Below are 22070 nucleotides of genomic sequence, written 5' to 3' on the forward strand. Positions count from 1 at the left end.
TTATTAAAGTATTTGTTAAATTACATAATTCAGGAATAATAATACGGAATATATATTAAAAATAATAATAATGTGTTACAGATCAAGACCAGCGTTTCAGTACAGTGTGCCCATGTTCTAACATTTACGGCTCTAACTGCTTTTTGTCACTTTTAAAAGTTGGAGACACACTAGTACCCAGCAGCCGAACGCACATCAAAAATCTGTTTCTGCTTTGTTAAGAATACAGCGGAACTTTGGACAATCTCCCTTGCTGATTATTTTAAGTGATGCATTTTCATGCACATACCGAACAAAGCTTTTCATGTCGGGCCGAAGTCATTTGTCACTTGCGGGGCCTGGATTGAGCGCTGAGGACGTCTGCGTGACATTTGGCTTCTCTATCAGTATGTTTTACCCACTGTATTTCTCCGCTTTTGCACAACCGACTGCCAATCAAGATAAGGCTATACATTAAGTAGATGATTTGATTTTCAGGCAGAAGAGTGCTCTTCACCTCCGGATACTGATACAAATTTGTGGAAGTGTGTATACTTTAATATAATGGCTGTCAAAAGTCAATTTCTCCCTCCTTAAGCCATCTCTCATTGCTGCAAATCGAACTGTGCCACACAGACAGAAATAGAGAGAGAGAGTGAAGAAGAAAGTGTGTCGGTGCTGCAACAGCTGCTGTCTGTTAGCAGTACGGGAGGGTGAGCACTTTTGCCCTAAGGCACACTGCAGGGGCTAAAACGTTCCTCCACATCTACGCAGGCAGCTAAGAGACTGGAGGCATACACGGGATTACATCCTGTGCTATTGCCCTAGGCAGTCGCCAGGAGAGGCCCTCACACATACTGCAAAAGCGCGCGCACACACAAACACACACACACACACAAACATGCAACATAGTAGCAGTGAAGTGAAGCCACATAAATGCTCACCAATGTGCACAAATTGCTAAATTGTGTACTTACTGCATATTCTAATTTTTTTAAACACACACACAGGCACACACACATCTATCGTAAGGCGCATCCACATTTTGATTTCTTTTGGTCATCAATGACACTTCATATGAGACTCTTTTCCTGAGGCAGTCTGCAGGTTACTAAATAAAAAAAGGAATTCTCACAGGAAGAAGTGAGTGTGCGACTTTTAAAAGGGTTTTATTTGAGGAACACTTGATACAAAGTTCAGAGACTTACTTAAATATTGTGAAAGCTGTATATCAAGTGCCAAATTAGGACTAGTTACTGTATCTGTAATGCAAGAAGAGAAAAAAAAGTAGTTTCCTCCCTGTGTTGCAGTGCCCAAGGTGACATATCTGCCTCCTTTACAGCTCAGAGACACACCACAAACACACACACATACATTCACACACACACCCAGCAGGAGTTTGGTGGTGAACAGATGAAAGTATCTTGCCTGCACTTTTCTTGGCATTGTGCAGGAGGGCCCAGGAGGGTGTTCTCAACTATCTGGCACATATACAACACTCCTCAGACAAACACACACAACCACGCAGAAGCGGAGTAGTGTGGGCTATATATTGTAAAGAGAAAAAAAAACTTTCACTAAGTACCGAAAGGTCAGATCAGGTCAAAAAATGTGCACTAGTTAGCAACTCGAGCCAGGAGAGAAAACTCATTTCTACATTTTAAACACATACTCATTATGTAAGAAACTGTCCCCAGCGGAGGGAAAGATTAAAATCCAGCGTAAAGATTAAATTCCTTGGCTGTGATTTCAGGTACAGTTCAATATTGCACATCTTTGAAATGAATCCTCATCCTGGTTTAGGTGAGTTTATGCCTCACCTTGCACCTTTTGATGTGTTCTCATCCACGCTCAAAGAGAGATATAAAAAGAAATGTCAGAAACATTTCTCTTACTCTTTCAACCCTTGTGCCCATTAACAGTTAGTGCTCGGAGTAATTGTGATTTGAATGTAACCCCAAATCTGTTTAATGAGAATAATGATCCATAGAGGGAGCACAGGTAAAGTGCTTTTAACGAGAGGGCCCTTATTTTACCAGACGGAGAGGAGCAGAGAGGAGCGGTGCTGCCATTTCACTTTCAGCTACAAAGCAGCGCTTCAAATTGTGCAGACGAGACTTCATTTGCTCTTATCTGAGAGTGTATAGGTCCTCCAGAGTGAGAGTGCACGGAGTGAAAATGTGAGGGGATGGTGGGTGAAGATGTATAGAGCGCACAGCACCATGGAGAGATGTGAAAACTCAAATTAGCTGAATATGAGAAACGGAGGAAGTTGTTAGACATTACAGCTGCACGCTCAGGAGTGCCGGCTCCACAGTTATGTCCTTCTCCAGACAAACCTTGAAAGATATTCTGTCGTGAGGAAACAGCTATGATATTCATTTCACTGGGACTCTATACATAGACTTTACATTAGGGGTGTCAAACATGTGACCCAGTGGCCAGAACTGGCCTACCGCCTGGCTTTGTAAGCGCGGAAATTGCAGTGAAGCTATTAATAGTTACGATTTTTCAATAAGATACAAGACATTCACTGTGAGATGAATATAGCTTCACTACATATGTACCAAAATGTATGTAAAGTTAAACACATTTGTAGATCTTGATAAATTGTTTACATAAAAAACAACAACAACAATATAATATATTTGTTTAGTTTATTTGAAGGTTTTATACTTTGTGTAGAGCCACTATGCTCTGTTATGAACATGTAATAAGACATAATATTGAAACAAAAATTAAAAATATTTCAACCTATTTTACACGTGGTTCATTAAATTCGAATGTCTATTTTTAGTTCATTAAATTAAAAGAAAGGTAAGTGATTATGCATTAATTTAAAAGTAAGTTTGATGCACCTGTGTATCATATATCATAACATAATCATTTGAGGGTTCTTAGTATCCCAGTAAATGTGTTTGCATTACTGCAGTGTAGCAGCCATCACCACAAACCAAGTGTTATATCTACTAAATTTTAAAGAACAAAAATATACATTACATACATTGCATGAAAATTGTGTCTCCACTACACTTACACACATTTTGCTACTATAACAGAGAAACCAATAAAGCATAACCAAGCATTGTTCTTTTAATTCATCCGGTTCATTCTAGTGTGATGTGGTTATCGTTAAAACATTTCAGTGCTTTATATTAAACCTCTATACCATATATTTTATATATAAATATATTTATGCTATTTTTATAGTGAAAGCTCCATATATTGAAATGAAACATTTGCCAGCAAACAAAAGTCTGGCTGTTTCTCTATGATAAGCTCTCGAATCAATATATGTATATAATTATGTGCTTTATCTGATTAGTGGGGGTTATCCTTCAATATTGTGTAGTCTTTACCTTACAGGATAAGGTAAGTAAGTACGTACGTAACTAAAACTTTTTAAGACAAGAATCTATTACAAAGTGTTTTACAAGGATATTAAAAATACATCACACAGAAACACCATAATTCACAAGAACATTATCCAAACGCCTGTCGAAATAGATGTGTTTTCAGCTGTGTGTGTGTTTTTTTAAAGAAGCACACTGGTTTTCATGAATTGGTGTTATGAGGGGAAAAAAACTGGATTGGACTGAATTGCAGTGCCTTTGGATTGATTTTCATGTTGTAATAAAACCAAACAGATGACTTAGCAAACTCGTCATTTAGCAGTCACCCTAGAATTCCTGGACTAGAGGATCAGGATGCTGAAGACCTCTAGGAAAAGTCAGTACCTTTGTCAAGCCCTGACAGCTACTACCGTACATAAAAAACAATATCAAATAATGAAAATAATGAAGCCAAACAGATTAATTAGTGAGCCCTAACACTCAGTAGAGTTCCTGGACTAGGGGCCTAAAATGTGTAATATTAATTATTTTCTACTGACAGTGCTGGCCTCACCTGGGCTACAATGTGGTATTGGTGTTATTGTGACACTGAGTTGTGTGTCCGAGTGGATGCATGTGTGTATACAGATACGTGCACCAGTGCATCTTTGTGTTTTTCACTTCAGAGGAAAAAAACTCAAAATTATAGCAATATAGTGCAATCTGTGCTTCAGTCATAGCAGATGTAAATATATATATCTCTCTCTGTGTGTATATATATAGCCCTGTATATTTTAGTCTGTGCCATCCTTGTCTAAATCTCCTGGTCTTCCATTACCCAGGGATAGAAATCCCACTGAGGAACTACAGCCAACTTGAATGCCCTCCCCCTATACAACAAAGCATCTTGGACAAGAGAAATACTGCAGGAAACCTTTGAGGTTGGATTGAATGAATGAAAAAAGAGAAAATGTCACCAATTCCATCTTCGAAGATTTGAGATAGAGGGTCTGACAATGAAGGTACATCAAAGGGAAATGCAGACCCCACAGTCTTCAAAAGGCACCGTGAGCACATGCAGGGTTATTAAATAGATGAATATTGACAGTGGTTTTCCTATTTGAGGTGAACGGCACCTCAGCTATCTCCACAGATCCAACAGGACCAAGGAGATGGCAAGCGCAGCCTGGAGCTCTCCACCTCCTAGCCATTCACAGCAGCCTTAATTGACAGGCGAAACCGTAGAACGGCTCGTCCCCCCACCCCCCACCCTCCCCTTCACCTTAACCCCGCCCCCTCACCCCACCTCCACCCCCCGCGCAGCCAACTTTGCCCACTGGTCCAAGCTGCTGCTGCTGAGCCAATCGGAGGATGTTTTGTTTGCTGAACTCCGATACGTCCTTCAGCACTTTGGCCCCATTCATCTCCCCAAACAATCCCCTTAAGAATTTAACTGGTGGGCAAACACACAGCACATGGGTAATGAAGGGGGCACCTTGGCTGTCTGTGTGAATATTTACCCTGCCATCAAAGGAGGGGCATGCATATAAATCTCTGCCTGCACTCCCAAGTTCAGGTTCAGGCTTTGGGAGTGCGGGAGGCGAAGCGAGAAAGACGGCTAGTGAATAGTCTTCAGATCTCACAGCCTATGGGATGTGATAGAGCTTTAAACGTATGGAATATGATAGCAAATTAGCTTGGTTTGTAACTCTGCAGGCACACAGAGGTTGTTTAAAATGTCAGATCCATGAATAAATACATCTGAAAATAAAATGGCACCCTCCCACGCATCAGGACTGCTCAACAAGAAATACTGTAGTGCATCCAAAGCAGCCAGGACTTCTTTTTTTTTTCATATCTAAAGGTTTTGTGGCCTCATCCCGCAATGAAAATGAAACAAAGTTTGATTTTGAGTTTGCGAGAAGTTGTGACCTTTTCTGCGATGTTCTATTCAGTTGTTTAACACCTGATAAACCAGCGCGATTCCATTGTTCAACACCTGATAAACTCAATTCGAAAGGGGCCAGGAAACAATTCTGCTAAAGAGAGCAGCAAGAAAATAGCTGCAATCAGCCACTAGATTGCAATGTTTTGTCTCCGATTTGGAAGAGTGGAGAGATTCTATCAGGCCAGTTCTTGTGGCTGATATGCTACTGGTAATACGTTCAGCCCAGGTAAACTCACAATGGGATGAATGGACATTTTATTGAAACTTTTATATATAGCATTCAGGAACCGGCATGGTCTGCTGGAGACAAACAAACTGTGCTATTCGCTTTTTCTTCATGTGTAAAAATTCCAATCTTTACCTGTTCTCTTCCTCTCCTCCGTCAACCTTGAGCAATATGTATGTGCACCATTAGTCTTTGTTAGGAAGAAAACAATCGGGAATTAAATGGACTAAATGGAGTTGTGATGAACGTAACAAGCAAACGTTGTAGAAACGAGAAGAAATAATAGAACAGAATTTTTTTCACATTCATAATATTCTCTGGTGATGACCTCTAAAACATATATTTTTTAAATTTTAGTTTAGTTTTTGTTTATAAAAACAAAACGGCTGCCATTCTTAACCACGCATTCAAGAGGAAAAAAGGAGGAAGAGACGTGACACCATCCGAGTGACTCTCCCTCAAGATCCTCAGCTGCTCCTACCTTTGCTCTCAGCGCTAGTCATGTGTGTATCCGTGTTATGTAAGGCCATCCTTTCTTATTCTTTTCTCAATGCTGGCAAGCTCTGAAATTCTCACATAAAGAATATTAAAATAATTTAGGATTTGTAGACAATCCCAAACCTTCGATGCTGGTTTCTACCATTGCTGATTCATCATTTTCAAATTTTTACACACTTTTTTCCTGCACTGGCCAAAGCTACGTAAAAGCCCTGTGACATCATTGATCTTCCTTACCCAATAATATAATTAGCCGATAATATAATCAAAAGACCAGAATTTATTGCCGTCATGTAAAATATTCATTGTGATATTCATATATACCTGCTGAGGTGTGGAGTCACCCACACATTTTCTCCCTCTCTCTCTCTCACACACACACACATACGCACACACACGCACAAACAAAGCCCTTTATACAGTCTTCCACACCAACACTCCTCTTGGGGCCAATACTGCAATACTGTGCTCCAAAGCCCTTTAGAGGGGCAGCAAGCCGGAAAATGACCCCATGCTGTCCCCGCTCGTCTCAGCCCCGCCTGGTTACGCCCGTTTCCCAGGGACCCGCTGAGGGTCCAACGCCCCTAGGCCTCCCTCTCACGCCACACTACCTCCCAGGGCCAAACGTTAATGGTGTGGGGGGGAGGAGGGCTGCTCCATGGACAATGGCTGCCAGGAAACGTGGGAAAGAAATGTCACAAGGCTCTCTGACAACCGAGGTTCGACCCCCTGACCTCAGGGGCTGGTCCCACTGGGCCTCTTTATGTAAACAGAGGGTCTCCAAAGAAAAGAAAACCCTACGCTAATCAGATTCATAACCCGTGTGAGAAAATGTATAGAAGCCACGGTGTGATGGACTTAAGTCTTAACTGGTGGCTGCTTATTAGTATATTCTTTTCTTGCATCACGTTTGAATTTACAAACTGCTGCTGAATACGTTTATGCTTTACTGCAATCACTGGTTCAGTATTGTTTAGCTATAACACTGGAAATGCACTGTAGTCTTTAACTGGGGTCACTGGAGTCATTAACAGGCTGAAGACAAAAAAATTTACAAGAGCCTGATGTTTGAACTCCTTGTAAACAGTCCTGGTCATTTAACCTCTGACCTTTCAACAATGTCTTCTCAATCTAGCCACTGCCTCTCTCCATATGGTCAAAGAAGGTCAAGTGAGGGTATGGTCAGGCGCACTTGCCCTCTAAGATTTTGGTTTGAAAGGGCCGGAGTTACTGGGTGGACACAGGCAGGGTGGTTACTGTGTAATGGTAGGGGACAAATTGCTGTGCAGTGGGGGTTAAGGAGAAAATGAAAAACCCAGACCCCCTTGCAAAGTGTTGCTGGTGAGAATGGTGTTTCTTTGTCGTCGTGCCACAAAGCTCACACCATTTAAATTCTTTTAAGTGCCACTGTTATTGGTTTGCGTAAAACATTTCATATTGCTTCAATTGTTGGGCTTTAAAAATTGTACAAATTTTAGATTTGCGCTCTCGATTTTTTTTAACAAGATTGTTAAAATCCCCCCCACCCCACCTTACATTAACATCTTACCAAGTAATTCCTTTAAATGACAGTACCTCTTCAGTCCCCAATAAACTAGTACTTGTGTTTTCTTTTTCACGGGTCACGTAATTATCGTGATGGGCAGTGAGGCAGCTGGTCATCCTATTTACAGACAACGGGCCTAATCTGTTTGCTTAAGACCCTTGACGTGGTTCTATTGGTGACCGCATTGTTGCAGGAGCACATGTGCGGGTCAGACCACTATGGTCACTAGAGGTCAGAGTTCGCAAACCAGACACTATAACCTCATTCCCAGGAGACGCCTGCTGATGAACTCCCAGGCTAGTTAATGGACATCATTGAAAACTTAGGCCTGACAAGTTAAGGATAGGTTAGGTTTAGGGCTCAAATAAATACCGGCATGGGGTTTAGTGAGGTTAGGTTTAGGATAAGTTTCACAATGAAATGGTAATTTTCAGTCAATAATTAGGACCAAAAAAGCAAAACAAATGATATCAAATAGTGGTGGTAGCCACAGATGCACTTATATGCATTAGTGCTGTGCGCACCTGTATCATAACAGCAGTTGCACATGTCCATGCTTAATAACAGTCAGATGTACAAGCGACCTTGGTGGACTGTGATGTTACAGTACAAGCAAATACACTGGGTCTTCTAGCAAGTAAAGCAGTTAAACCAAGGAATCCCCAGTCCAGCACCAGTTAACTCAAAGGACTATGATGGAAAGCAGTGTGGAAGCAATTTGGCAAGAGGGCAGTCATTTTCACTGCAGAACTATGAGTGGGAAACAATAATTAACTCTCGTGATAGGGTCTTTAGAGGGACAACCTTTGAGGATTATCTTCTTCCATCAACGATAGCAAGGCTAACAGTTATGCATGGAAATAAGAGGCCAACATTTCCTGACCACTAGCTACATTCAGAATTAGCATCTTAATATGTGTTTTTTATTCATATGCACATTTTTCACTGTACTTTTTATTTGAATTAGCAATGAGTCGGTTGTGTTATCCATCAAACGCATCTACGAAAACTTCCTGCACTTTCCGCCGCTGGCACTTTCCACCTCATTCCTGCCTTCTTGTCATCTCAGCCATCAGTGTCCGCACCACCACCGTGACAGCATGCAAACCCAGAACCTATACACAGCTTATGAGCATAGATGAGATACTGCATTGTCCCGCAGCTCCTTTTAACCCCCATGATCATAAATCTGCCTGCATGGCCTGTGATCGTTTATGAGCACTTTACATGAAGATCGCTCTCACAAACAACGCCCTTCAGCTAGTAATGAAAGCCAAGGATCAAAGCTGAAGATCAATGTCAGGTTACAGGATTCGTGACAGGGACTGTTTTCATGCATATGATCCCATACGTGATGAGGATCTCCAAGAGATCTTGTTTATATCAGAATGTGAGACACAGCACATTGACACAGGGTGATTAGAAGTAAAAAAACATTTTTTCAAGCATCAGTGAGGCCAGCTGAAAAACGGGCAAAGAAAGAAATGATTACTAGTTTCCGTAAACTGGGAAATGCTTTGGCCCATAGCTGAGGTTAAAGGTTAAATGGTGGGGTCAGACGGTCATGACTCAATGTCTAGAGCTTTCTTAGATCAATAAAAGGCTGTTGAAGACATGGATGAATTAATGAAGGGAAGTATCACAGGCTCATTGTTTCTAATTTAGAGATTAATAATGCAACTGCAACCAAATTAAAGAAAAAAAATGTAAATATATGAAATATTGAAAAGGTCTCATAAAGGTATACAAAATAAACCATTTGATTTTTAATCTGTGCTAAAAGTCACACTTACATAAAAGGTCATTCTACACTGAACTCATCTAAAAGTTGCTTTGAATTTAGCAGCAAAATATGCCCACAGTTAAGTTGCTCCTTTCTTTTACTTCCTTAAAATCTTGACAGCCTGACTTTGACCTACTGTGACCTTGCTCTTCCCTGGCTGCGCCTAGGCAGGTAAGGCTTCAGATAAGCACTCTGCTCTTTGGCCTAGGCCACAGATTAAAACTCGTGTCCCCTTTGCCCACTTTCATCTATGGCCAGCTGTCCAACCAAGCATACCCTATGCCTCCTCACCCTGCTTTCTCTTATCCTCTTCCTCCAACAGCTTCTGCTTTCCCTCTCATGTACGGGGGACCAAGAGTGGCATGCAGGGACAAACTGGAGACCTTACAAAAAAAAAAAAAGAAGAAGAAGAAAAACAGGAGGGGAAGGACATTGAGGGGTGGGGATGGTGAGGAAGAAAAAGAAGCGAGGAGAAAAAGAGAAATGCACATTGTACTTTTCAAATGGATGGGAAATGATTCGCTAGGATTTGCTGACAATTATACGGTGGGGTTTAATCAATTCGGACCATTCACAGCGTGGAGAGGGCTGATCCCCCAGTACAAAGGCACAGACCGTGGGAGGGCGGTACCTAGGAAAGCGCCGGCCTGGTGTAAGTAACATGAGGCAACACTCCCCTCCCCACACATTGCACCGCAGCATATGGCTCCTCTCTGAACTTATTAGCTGGCGGATTAAGGCCAATCGCAGAGACCAAAGGGCCTGTGGCTGCCTCTGTTGCACCCTCCCTCTCCCCTCTTCACCCCCAGGAATGAGGCTGACTGACAAGGGGCATTGTGTTAGGCACCTAGATCGCCCCACCTCTCACTTACCCTGTCATACAGTGCAGGTTGATGAGGTTATTTGGTAGCAGGAGCAGGATCTAACCATTAACCATAAAGTAGTAGAACATATTGTGCATAGGCTTAGAAATTACTCCCTTATATGTATCCCAGCAGCTACCTTCAAACATCTCTACATCATATTTCATCAAATAAAATAATCTTACCCTTTTCCCTTGACCAATATATGGTAATACTACCTGCAAATTAGCAAGCTGCTCGGCTATGGAGTGGATTAAAAGCACCTGAATGTGAACACACAGATTAGCCCTGTAGATATGAAGTCTAATTAGCATCTCATTGCAACTCGACATGCAAGCTCAACATGAGTGCAGACATGCTGAGAGAAAAGGCTCCATTGGACAGGGGTTGATTATAGGTCCATTATGCACAAAGTACTTAGTGATGGGCTGAGAGTAGGAATTAAGAGCTTGATGGCTACTGTGAGGGGACCTGGGTGAAGTACAGGGGTGTTAGCAGTCAACAGGGTCTTGGGTCTACAGGAGGCCAAGACTGGGGGAGGCTATACAGTAGTCTCTGGTCTTCCTGAGTATTCATGGAGAGAGATTTGACAAGAGAAGAACCCCCTATTTAAGCCCTCATTTGATCTGGAAAGCGGCAGGTGATCTTCTGCCTCTTTTTTGTGTAAGACCACAGGGGTTTGCCGACCCCTTGCGACTTGTCTTACCTGGCGCCCCTCAAGACACCTCATTTAGGGAGGAAGAGAGAGGCTAATTCAGTCCTCGGTATCCACCCACTGCACAGCTCCACCTGGCCACAGGGTTGTGGGTCAGCTCTACACTGAGACAGCAGGGAAGCTAGAGGCCTGCTTTACTAATCCTCTCACATACTGGGAGGTGTTGAAGGACCCAAAGGTCAGAGAGAGAGAGCAGAGAAGCCATCTTCCTGGTTCATTTAGACAGGATTAGAGGGCCAACAGGGGTTGGCCTTCAGGAGCAAGGCCCCTCGTTCGGAGATCATGAAGGCATTTCTGTGAAAAGCAGAAGAAGGCCCAGCTTTGGTTTGCCCTCCCTGCTGAGACCACCTGTGACCTCTGACCCCACAGAGATCCACAACGAATGCTGACAAGTGTGACAGCAGTGAGTATATCACAGATGTTACAGCTGATAATATGCAGAATGTTTGGTGGCAAAACTGTTCTTCATTATACGGTTATCTCTATATGAGGGTTTGTTTGTTTGCTTGCTTTTTCATTAGACAGAAAGCAAGGATTTGACCTTAACGTGAGGGGAAGCTTTGTTCTGTACAATCATTCTGTATTCCTTATGGAGTGGGGTTGGGGTGGGGGACTGTACCTTCTTTACATATAAAGCAAAAAAAGTATGCTTTTTCCTTCGATGCTACAGGGAAAGTCTCTGTAACAAAAAAATCACAGATCCAAATGGGCATCCTAATAGTCAAATTTTTCCCCCTAGATCTCCAAATGCACCCACCTCAGCCCAATCAACGCTTCTACGCTTTGTGTCTCACCATTTCTGGCACACTGACACCTCTGAGAACACCCCCAGAAGCCTGGACTTGCTCATCAAAAGCTCTTCTCACAACAAAATTAACCACAGCGCCGGCGAGAGAAAAACATTTTATCTGTGAATGTATTCAAAGCTAAACAAATACAGTAAGAGGGATGGACATTGGACGCACATCGACACAAAAAATATAAAATTCCAATCATCGCTAGGAAACACACAGACATAACGTGTTCACATTTTAATGCCTCCCTTTAGTGAATAACAATCACATCAGATAACACTTAATGACCCTGTCAATGATAGCCACATTAAATGCTTTTAATGCTCAAAAGCAGTTAGCAGAGGCTATTAGATAACCATAGTGATAAAACCTGCAATAGTGTGCAATGCAAGGCCAACTGTTAGCATTTTAGATTAGCTCTGCGCTGAACCTTTGGGTTCATTTGGCTGCATTTGTGTCCATTATCGACTGAATAAGCAGATCGGGCTGGCAGGGATCCATTTTTCTCCACACACCGTAGCTCTTTATCTTTGTCTGAGCTCACTCAAATCACGTTAGCCAGTCAAATCAGGTTAGCTCCTCTTTAGCATCAAACGCACTTCTAATTCAAAGCATCACTTCATCGACACCAGGCGTGTTGGCATGCCAGAGACAGAGTTGTCAGTGCCTCTGCACTGATCCACATCCACCAGGGTCAGACAGGCTGGGATACCGAGCCAATCTGTCTGAGTGTGCGTGTGTGTGTTTGTGTGCGTGCGTGTGTGTGTGTGTGTGGGGAGCCGGAGTTGGACTATGAGATATTTTAGGGTTGGATGAAAAGAGTTACTGACAATCTGGCAGCCCTTCACAATGACATGTGTGTTTGATGGTACACACAGCCCATCATCGGCTTCCGTGACCCAGTGCTGTCACGGGGGGTCGAGTGCGTGACAACGTGCTTCTGTTTGTGCTGTGGAGGACTACAGTTTGTTAAGGGTGGGTTGGTGGGGGCAAGGACAAGGGTGGGGGTTGAGGCTGAGGACAGGGGTTGTGTCGAGACTGCCAGTCTTGTGCTTACCGTAGGACCTGGAAATACAGTCATCGTAAGAGTTTGTCATAACACTGATTATCAGACTTATCCAGAAAAACAAATAAATCAGAGCAATTAAATAATGTATCTGTAAATCAAAATTACTTTTTTTCCCTTTTTCACAGCACAATCCTTTCATTTTTAATCCATATGTTACTCATTGCATGGACTTTCGTTTGTGACTGGCAGAAAATTCTCGTGAAAAGTAGAATTCTAGGGAGAGATTAATGTCATGTTCTCTCTATAATAAATCACCAGGGTGAATGCAGTACAGAAGTGGAACACAAGACCTGTATTTCATAGCTTCGTGCAGATATCAACAAACCCTGCTTGTCCCACTGCCTGCAAGGACGACTAACGTCCAAAAGCAAAAAGTTTCTGAAGCACAAAGTGGTGCACCAGGTGAAAGAAATACAGACTCCCAGTTAGAAGTTTAAATTTAATTTCATAAGCCTGAGGCCACATATGTCTCATATAAAACTAAAAAAGCATAGTCTACACATACGTCTCAGGACTTGGGAATAGGTTTTGCAAGAATAAAAGAAAAACTCCTACAACTGTGTTTAAAAACATAGCACACCATGTGCTTCTTCACCATGCTAGGAGATGCTAATTCCTTATTTTGTACTAGTGTCTTTTCCCAGTTCGATTCCTTTGATTTTGCAGTGGCGAAACTGTACGCATGGCCTAACTATGGCTCGTGAAAATAACTGAGTTGCATATTGTTCTGACTCATATACATGCCAGGAGGTGGAGTCAGGTATTGTGATTGCGTGAGGATAATAACAGTAGAGTGGGAGGAAGAGGTGTACATAAGAAGTTAAAAAGGCTATAAAGCTTACAGCAGGCGTAGGCGTACGTCTGGGTCTAAACGTGTGTGTGTGTTTGCATGAGCATACAGTGTAAGTGCAGGCACTATGTGGTACAGTAACCCTGCACTGATAAATGTGTGGGATGTGAGGATCGTTGTGGAGCCCCAAAGCCAATCTGTCCAGGACCCTCACAGCAGCCTGAGGGCCTCCTCAGTGCCTTCCTCTACCTGTCTGTCTCTATTTTTTGCCTTCCTGCTACTCAGAGACTCCAGGAATGTCTGTGTGATGTTTTTTCTGGTAGTTTCCAGTCTTTGAACGCATTTTTAAATGAAATATTGCAAAATTAACATGCAGTTATTTGAAGAAAAAAAAACAAAACTGCACAGACTGAAAATATTAATGAATAAATATTAGCTTGCAATTTGATTAATTATGCATCGCTCCTATTTGATCAATTTGACATCTTCAGCAGTATCGTTCGCTTAATTCACACATCTATAACTGTTGTTGGGACAAAGCTCAAAAGCTAAAATAACCAGCAAAAAAAAGAAAGAAAAAAAAGATTCACCTCTTCCAGCCATCGCTACCATTATTTTGCCGCCACGTCCATCGTTAACAAAAGCCTTAATTTCATGAAATTCCCTTCAGTGTCGGATCTGTGAATGAGCTGCTTTGCTACAGTGCTAAGAACGAAGCCTTTATGACAATCACTGCGCTGCAACACTGTAATAACTCAGATGCATCGACAAATAGACATTACAAAATCTGTGAAATATACATGACACGGACGCTTTATAAATGCAATTTTTTTGCATTTGAGCAGATGAGCGGTGGAGTACACATATCTGGAATCAAATAAAGACTGTGTGCGGGAAGGAAAAGAGTGATGCGGAATCAGTGTGTGACGGAGCTGAGCAGCAGAGAGAATAAGGTGGTTTTGATCAGGAGTTTCTCTGGGATAATTGTCAGGATCTGCTGTTTGGAAGATGACTGACAAAAGGAAAAATATGACAGTGGAATTTGTTAAGGAAGCATGAAAATGTGTCAAACATCCATCAAACAAAGAAATGCAATATTTATGGGTTCAAGAAGACCCCCCCGCCCCTTTTTTTTCCTCTATATGCACACACACGCATATTGTTAAAGCCTTCTCAGCGTCTTCTCCACAAATCATTTCCCATGTCGTCATGCACCTCGCTAATGTTCTCTCGTAAAAGGATTAACATGCAAAAAAGGCTGTTTACATAACAATGACGAGCGTGAGCGTTTAAAAATCTTCAGACGAAAGCCTGATTATGATAAGTGTGTGAAAGTTTGCACAGGCTAAAGGCATATTTGGGATACAGTTTTATTCTTTTATTAAAGGAAAAAAAAAACCCAATTTAACACAAATTAATCACTTGAAGTAATGTTAAGCATTTAAAAAAAACTCCACTGCACTTTATAATATATATATTTCAAACACATTAATGGTGTATGCAATCCTATATTTCTATTTAATAGATTTTAAGCCAAAGAAACGTTTTTTTTTTTTAATCATCTCCTTTTACTGTGTTGACATACACATTTACGGATATGCATACACAATCCCAATGTGCACGTCTACAGACACTACAGAAAGAAAGAAAGAAAGTTTTGTTGTCTTTTCTTAGAAAGCCCGTTGATTAATTACAACTATCAGCCTGAAGACCTCCTGGTATGGTTAGACAACCTCTCCTCCCTAACCCTTCTCTCTTTTTCTCTAACACACACACTCACTCACACGCACACACACTCTCACACCTACTAAGAAAACAAAACCCCACTAATCATTTGAAGCCTGTGCTTTGTAGGTGGGGCCCAGTCATTATCAGGCCTCAGCAGTGCGGGTTTTTGTTGGTTTTAGTTTTGCATCCTCAATCAATTGCTAACAGGAAGAGCTTTAATCAGGGTTTTAATGCAGCAGTACAAGAGGTGGGCTGGCCCATTGTCTGGGTCTGAAAGGCTGATCAGAGGGGAGTCCTCTCACGTTTCTTTACATTCACCTGCTGGGCCCTATTGGGTCTCTTTCTGAAAGAAAGGGACAAGGGAAATGAATAAAGAACACAGGCAAAGTGTGGGTCTGCTGAACCAGCCTATGGGTTAATCAAGGAGCTACTTGTCATCTCCACAGAGTCTCACAGTTCTGGCGGTTAAGCTCGCCCCTTCTCTTTCGTATGCCAATTCAAACACACTGAGAAGCTGGGCTGGGATGAACAACAGCGGCCCTAACACAAGCATGAGCTAATGGTACTCTGAAATGAATGTATGAAGCGAGGGTGGGAGGGTGCTGATAAAGAAGGAGGACAGAGAGAAAACTTTATGAGTTGCAGAGAAACACAATTTTGAGAGACTGAATATATGAGAAAAAGAATGAAATGAAATCTAAAATAGATTCAAAAATATTGTACAGCAGGAAGATGTGTTTTTCTGAGAGTTATTCTGTTAAAAACAAACACTGCAAATATTCAGAGTAGCTCTGCCCAGACTGCAGCAGAAGCTTTGCAAATCATCTCTATATCCAGTTTGCAAAATGCTTTGGAGAAGCAAAGCAGAATTGATATTTCAGTATGAACCAGTATTCCAATATTTTGTACATTTTGTGATATTCCGATTTTTCTTTGCATCTGAGGCACTTTGGTAAGTGCTGCTTATGGCCCAAAGGGAAGAAAGTTCAGTACTTTAAGCAAAACTTGCAAAGGTGACACCATTTTAGACTTTGGATTTCTATAAAAAATCATTAAAGAAGAGTTTTATCATGATATCATTGTTTGCAAAGGTGCAGTGGGGCAACGTTTGCTAGGCTTAATGGTCTATTAAATGATGCTCTTACCCCATCTAGTGAAAAGAAAGAGTAACTCAGATCATTAGGAGAAAAAAAAGAGTGAGCGAGTTTATGTGTGTGAGCGCTTGTGTGTTTGGGGGTTTCTTTTAAATGACACTCGCAAGAAACACAATTAAAATGGGACGTGGATGTAACAACATGAGTGGAAATGTGATGCAAGTACTGGGTGTGTGTGGAAATTAAAGCAAATGAACAAACACATAAAAGTGTATTATTTCTAGTGTTGATTATATTAATTTCTAATTTTAATTCCCCTCAGTAGTCCTCATACAAAGACCACAAGAGGGCATTATTTAATCAGGGCTGTGTGGCACTGTTTACTACACATTACACTGAAGTCGTAGGAATAAGTACAGTTACAATCCTGTTCAGATACACAGTTAAAAAGATAAGAATGAGGATCTATAAATATTTTTTTCCAATTTATTTATTCTTTATTATTAATATTATTATTATTATTATTATTAGCATTATTATTGTTGTTGTTGTTGTTGCTCTTGTTGCATGCCTGGATCAAAAATGAAGGTGACTTTATGTCACAAGATGAAATACCAAAAAATCTTCTTTAAATCATAGCAGAACTAAATTTAAAAAAAAATGGCAGTAATTAACTTTAACTTAAAAAAATGCTATAATGTCAATTACTATTTGTTTGTTGTAATCAAATTTAACTGGGTAAAGATCTAAATAATTATTTTTCTATCAACATGTTTTCTGTTCCAGCCAACATTTATGATGTTTCCGGAATAAAAGGTTTGCAATTTGTTCTGCACAGAGAGTGCTTTGGAATTACGCGTCTACTTTAAACGTCAGATTTGTCAGAGACAATGTAGACTGGTGACTAATGGCTGATCTACCTGACAGGGCTTTTTGTCGAAGTCCACAGGAAGTCCACAGGAAGCCTTCAGTCCTCTCCAGCTCAGATTGATGCACTTATAAGAATGCCCTCTAACAAAAAAGGGTGGTGGCAATTAGGAAAACAAAAGAGGGGAGGGTGCCAGAGATTACAGCAGGAGCACTTCAATGCCCAGCTTTCGTGTCTCGATTAGAGGAGCCAAAGAGAGTACTTCTATAAGTTAATGTTTGTTAAATATATGGATTTTTAAGAAATAAAAAAGATTATGATTATTTCACAAAATAATACATCAAAAAACTATTTTAAATATTTTTTCATGATGATTGTGCCAAAATAGGTGTAGTTTTTACACAACATGCTTTTTTTTTTTTTTATCAGTCTGTAATTAAACTGAGTTTAATTTTAAAGTGACTCATTTAAACAAGTAAATCTGAGTGTAAAATTCAACACTGAGTTTAATTAATAACAACTGTGTTTAAACACGCTTGAGCATGCTCAAACAGAGGGAAGAAAAACACAGTGTATGCAAATGCGCTTCGGTTTTATTCACTTCCATTTTACAAAAATGCATCTGAAAGCTTATTTGGGCTGATTTGCAGGGTTTAAGGGTTTATTTTGACAGGCCCTTACTGCAGAAGGTCAGCAATTCACCTGTAAGTTGAGAATTTACCCTGACTAATTTTTGCCATCCTTCAGGTGCAGCCTGCCAACGTCCTTTGCATTTTAATGCAGACAACCCGATTATAAAATCTTAGAGGGCTTCTTCTTCTTTTTTTTTTGTCTGAAATAAATGGTTTTGGTTGCTGGGCAACTTGACTTGATCAAACGCAGCTCCCCCTCCCCCAATTTGAAGCTCATAATTCTTCATCTATATTCAGGCACTTCGTTCTTAATTAGATTAAGATGCATAACCCCCCTCTGAAAGCTAATTCACACTGATGTACAGCCCTCATGTACGCGTACACACACACACACACACACACACACACACGGGCACAATGCTTTTGTGATGGTACGAACCCATTAAAAATGTGGCTATCGAGGAAAAGTGTTGATTTTTTAAAGTTGAAAATTTAGAATGAACGAAAAATACTTTATTTTTCTTACATTTAACAACAAGTAATAACGAGAACGTACTGATCTATTACTTGAGACACTGGGGATTCATTTAGTTTCTTTGCAATTATTTTACCCTAAAAACTGAAGAAGTTATAGAAGAGAGATAATAGATTTTTTTTTAAAAATAAAATAAAACAAACAAACATTAAGTAATAATAACAACAATCCAAACTATACCCTAATATCATATATATATATATAAATGTACACATATATTTTTTATGTTCAAATAGAGTAGCAACAGTGCCCAGAGATTGGTCACACAATATTCTACCTGTACAGCATTTCACTCAAATGGCCCGGCTATTTGGAGAGGTGAGGACATTGTACATTGATATAAAGGGTCATTTGGTGGACTTGTTGGAGCATTGTACAGTATGGATTGGATTTTCACCAGAATGACTGCACCTTAACATCACTCTGTCTGTCCTCCTCTACATTCCCCTCAATGCCTAAGGTGCTCAGAATGATGGAGCACAATGTGTTTTTCATTCCCTGCTGATTTAAACACTGCCAGACACTTAAAAATGAGCACACGTGATTTTGTTTTCTAAATAAAGCCCTTATATCCAAACTCACTGAAGAAACAAAGAAAAGAAAAAACTGAAACATTTTCACACTGTTTGCATTTGTCTTCAAGGTAAAGCTAAAATGGGTCATTTAATTTGCTCCAATTCTCAAAGGTGTGACTATGGAGGAAGCGGCTGCATAGGAAAGCCAAGGACAGTTGGATTTACCGTAAAGAGCATGCTAGTTGTGCTCTCCCTAGAGCTATGTCTTTGATTGAATACTGAAATGAGTTGAAATGTCACAAATCTCTACCAGTATGCTCGAAATGAAAATTGGCCTTGGGGGGGTTTTAAGCTTCCCATTAAGAGCGTGCTTAACATTCTGTTAAATGTGACTGGAGTGCATCAAAAATACAGCATAATTACGTGTCTCTGTGCACTCAAGCAAAATGTCCCTAAAAATTCCTCAATGCTGAGCAACTGCCTCTGCTAAAATGCAAGGGACCTTAAAATCGGGCCTCAACGGGAATGATGTGAGAGTAAAGCCAAAGGGCAGTAGGGTTCAAATTAAACCTGCCAAAATGGGGCAAAATTGTCACGTAACTGGCAAAAGGAAAAAAAAAAGGAGAAAAAAGTGGGTGAATCCTGTTTTCCTGCAGAATTTCCAGGATTTAAATTTAAATACAAATATAAATGATGTCAGCTTGAAACCTTCGTAGCCTACATCACAACACGTCTGGCAACATTTAAGTCAAATTAGAGTATATGATGTTTTTTACAGTGCCTTGTTTCGTTTAAGAAAAAAATTAATTCTGCCTTTATATCAGCATCCCCTTCCCAGTCTGGTAATGCCCGTCTGTCTCTGAATGCAACTGATTTGATACGACCGCACTCCTTCCTATTTACCCCTGATCTCTCAGGTAGCTGTATTTTCAGGAAACAGGAAAATGACTATCGCGCCTGCTTAGTATTCACGTCACGCAAAGTGGGTCTGTGTTCCTCATTTAGTTCTGTACAGTACAGCTGGGGAGCTGTCCAGCACGCAGCGGCAGTATGCAAATGAGGCTGGATTTGAATGGAGATGGAGGTAGACACAAAGCTCAATTAGAGACAGAGAAGAGAAAGAGGCAGTGGGGGAGCGCTGAGTGTCTGAAGGGGGGGGGGACCTTTGACTGCTTAATGCCAACCTGAGAAAACCAGTGTACGGACACATTCAAACACAAAGGGACACACAGATGTGAATGCGCTTAAATAGCCAGACAGATTTCTAAATTCTTCAGACAGGCAGCCGATCTCTGAGGGGCTCAGACAGCTCAGCTCTGTGATGCCTTTCGCTCACACCAATCACACAGAGAATATCCCACATCATCCATATCACACATTTCAAAACAAAAAAAAAGAGGGGGGGGGGGGAGCACAGGTGCACTCCTCGCTTTTATTTAAGCTCAAAGAGAGAGTCTCACATGTGGTTAATAAAAAAAGAAGAAAAAGAAAAGAAAACTGAGGTGGGGGGGGGAGAGTGGCCGCCATTTTGTTCCTGGATGCCCAGCAGCGTTGCATATCACCTGACCCAATGCCTGCATGACTGTCCTTGGAGGAGTTTCTGACATCAGCACTGCCACTTATGGTTGCCATAGCAACCTGGGTACCAATTTGGATGGGGTGGGGTGGGGGTGTCGTTGGATGCTGCAGGATGGAGAGTAGAAAATTAATATGCACATGCGACGAGTCAGAATCGGGATTTAATTGTTGGCGTGTGAAGCTGAAATGGATTGAAAGCTGCAGCAAACACGAGGAATATCAGGGCAAGGGCGGGCAAAAAAATGGATTAGGCAGGCTCATTCTGGTAAATCATCTGCATCTTTGTCAAGGTTATATCCAGATTATTTCCTCTCGTGCTAGAAAGTAACTTCATAGATGAGATGAGGAAGGTGGGCCACGGGGTGGGGATTATCTTCCTCCAGCTTCTCCTCGCCTCCCTCCTCAGCATTATCACCGCCATGAATAGTTTACAAAGCTGCGTACAGGCGAGGTGATGGTTCACACGGCATCGGCGGCTGAATTTTAGCTGACTTTGTGTCCGTGAATAGCAATCACTTCAGCACGCCTGAAAAGGTTTTCATATGCGGCTGAAATATAACAGGCAGGAGTGTGGGCTCGACTCTGGGAGGATGAGTCTAACTCGATCAGGGAGGCTCAAAGATCATTCAGTTGATCTGGCAATGCAACAAAATCACCCAAGTTTGATTTCCCATAAAACACTGCCTGTCAGATTGCATAGGAGCAACTGTTACTCACAGGGACACACACACACACACACCTGACCTAAAACTGTGGTGTCTCTCCCTTCAAATCACCCATCACATGAACATACACACTCACGGGGAGGCAGATTTCACTTGCTGCCTCACCATCAAGCCAGCATTTCTTTTGTAAATAGTGAAGGCACAGGATGAAGTGATGAAGTCTCAAAACAGAAAAAAAAACCCTACACATACATATATAAATGACAAATTAAACAGCAGAAATGTAAAAACAAAACAAAACAACAACAAACAAACAAAAACCTTCAAGATAGTCCAACACAACACAGAAAGACAAAAATAAGTCATCACACTGCAGAATTATGCGAAATAGCAGAGGGAGAGGTGTTAGGCTGACAACACAAGCGTGCATACACAGTCAGTCCCGCGCACGCACACATATGCGCACATACAGTAAACGTTGCAATGGTCTCATCAATAATGCATCGGCACTTCATGTTTATGCAATTTACAGGGCAAGACCGAGCGATGGCTAGTGTAGAAGCCCGCCGTAGCCTTGTGCACAAGCCTATCACAGACAGAGCTCAGACGCGAGCGTTCACACGGAAAGCGCCTGTAGAGAAAAAGGTTAAGATTATATAAAATAGTCCCGAGTGCGCACATACCTGTTAAAGCGTCATTTCTTTGAGCCTGGTTTTATGCAGGCTCGAAGGGCTTCATGATAACGCCGCACTAAGGAAATAAAACTGTAGCTGTGGTGATATGCAAATTTACGGCTCCCGCTGAATGCAAGGGCATTTATTATTCATAAATTACTCATGTTTATGCAAATGAGGGCGTGCGGAAACACGGGTGGGGGGTTGAGTGGCTCTGTCTAAACATACCGTGTGATTT

The 22070-nt window shown here is 41.3% G+C and overlaps 1 long non-coding RNA gene across 1 annotated transcript in view; it reads right to left on the reverse strand.

Annotated features, from left to right (window-relative positions):
* Nucleotides 1-22012, reverse strand: part of LOC146376026 (uncharacterized) — a 34847-nt gene extending 12835 nt beyond the window's left edge. The window contains exon 1 of the long non-coding RNA XR_014801781.1: nt 21842-22012. This is a non-coding gene — a long non-coding RNA (uncharacterized LOC146376026). The remainder of the gene's footprint in view (nt 1-21841) is intronic.
* Nucleotides 22013-22070: the final 58 nt, after the last annotated feature.

This window comes from Perissodus microlepis, chromosome 12 (genome assembly GCF_051167445.1).
Source record: "Perissodus microlepis isolate ML-2025 ecotype Zambia chromosome 12, ASM5116744v1, whole genome shotgun sequence".
Classification (NCBI taxonomy): Eukaryota; Metazoa; Chordata; class Actinopteri; order Cichliformes; family Cichlidae; genus Perissodus; species Perissodus microlepis.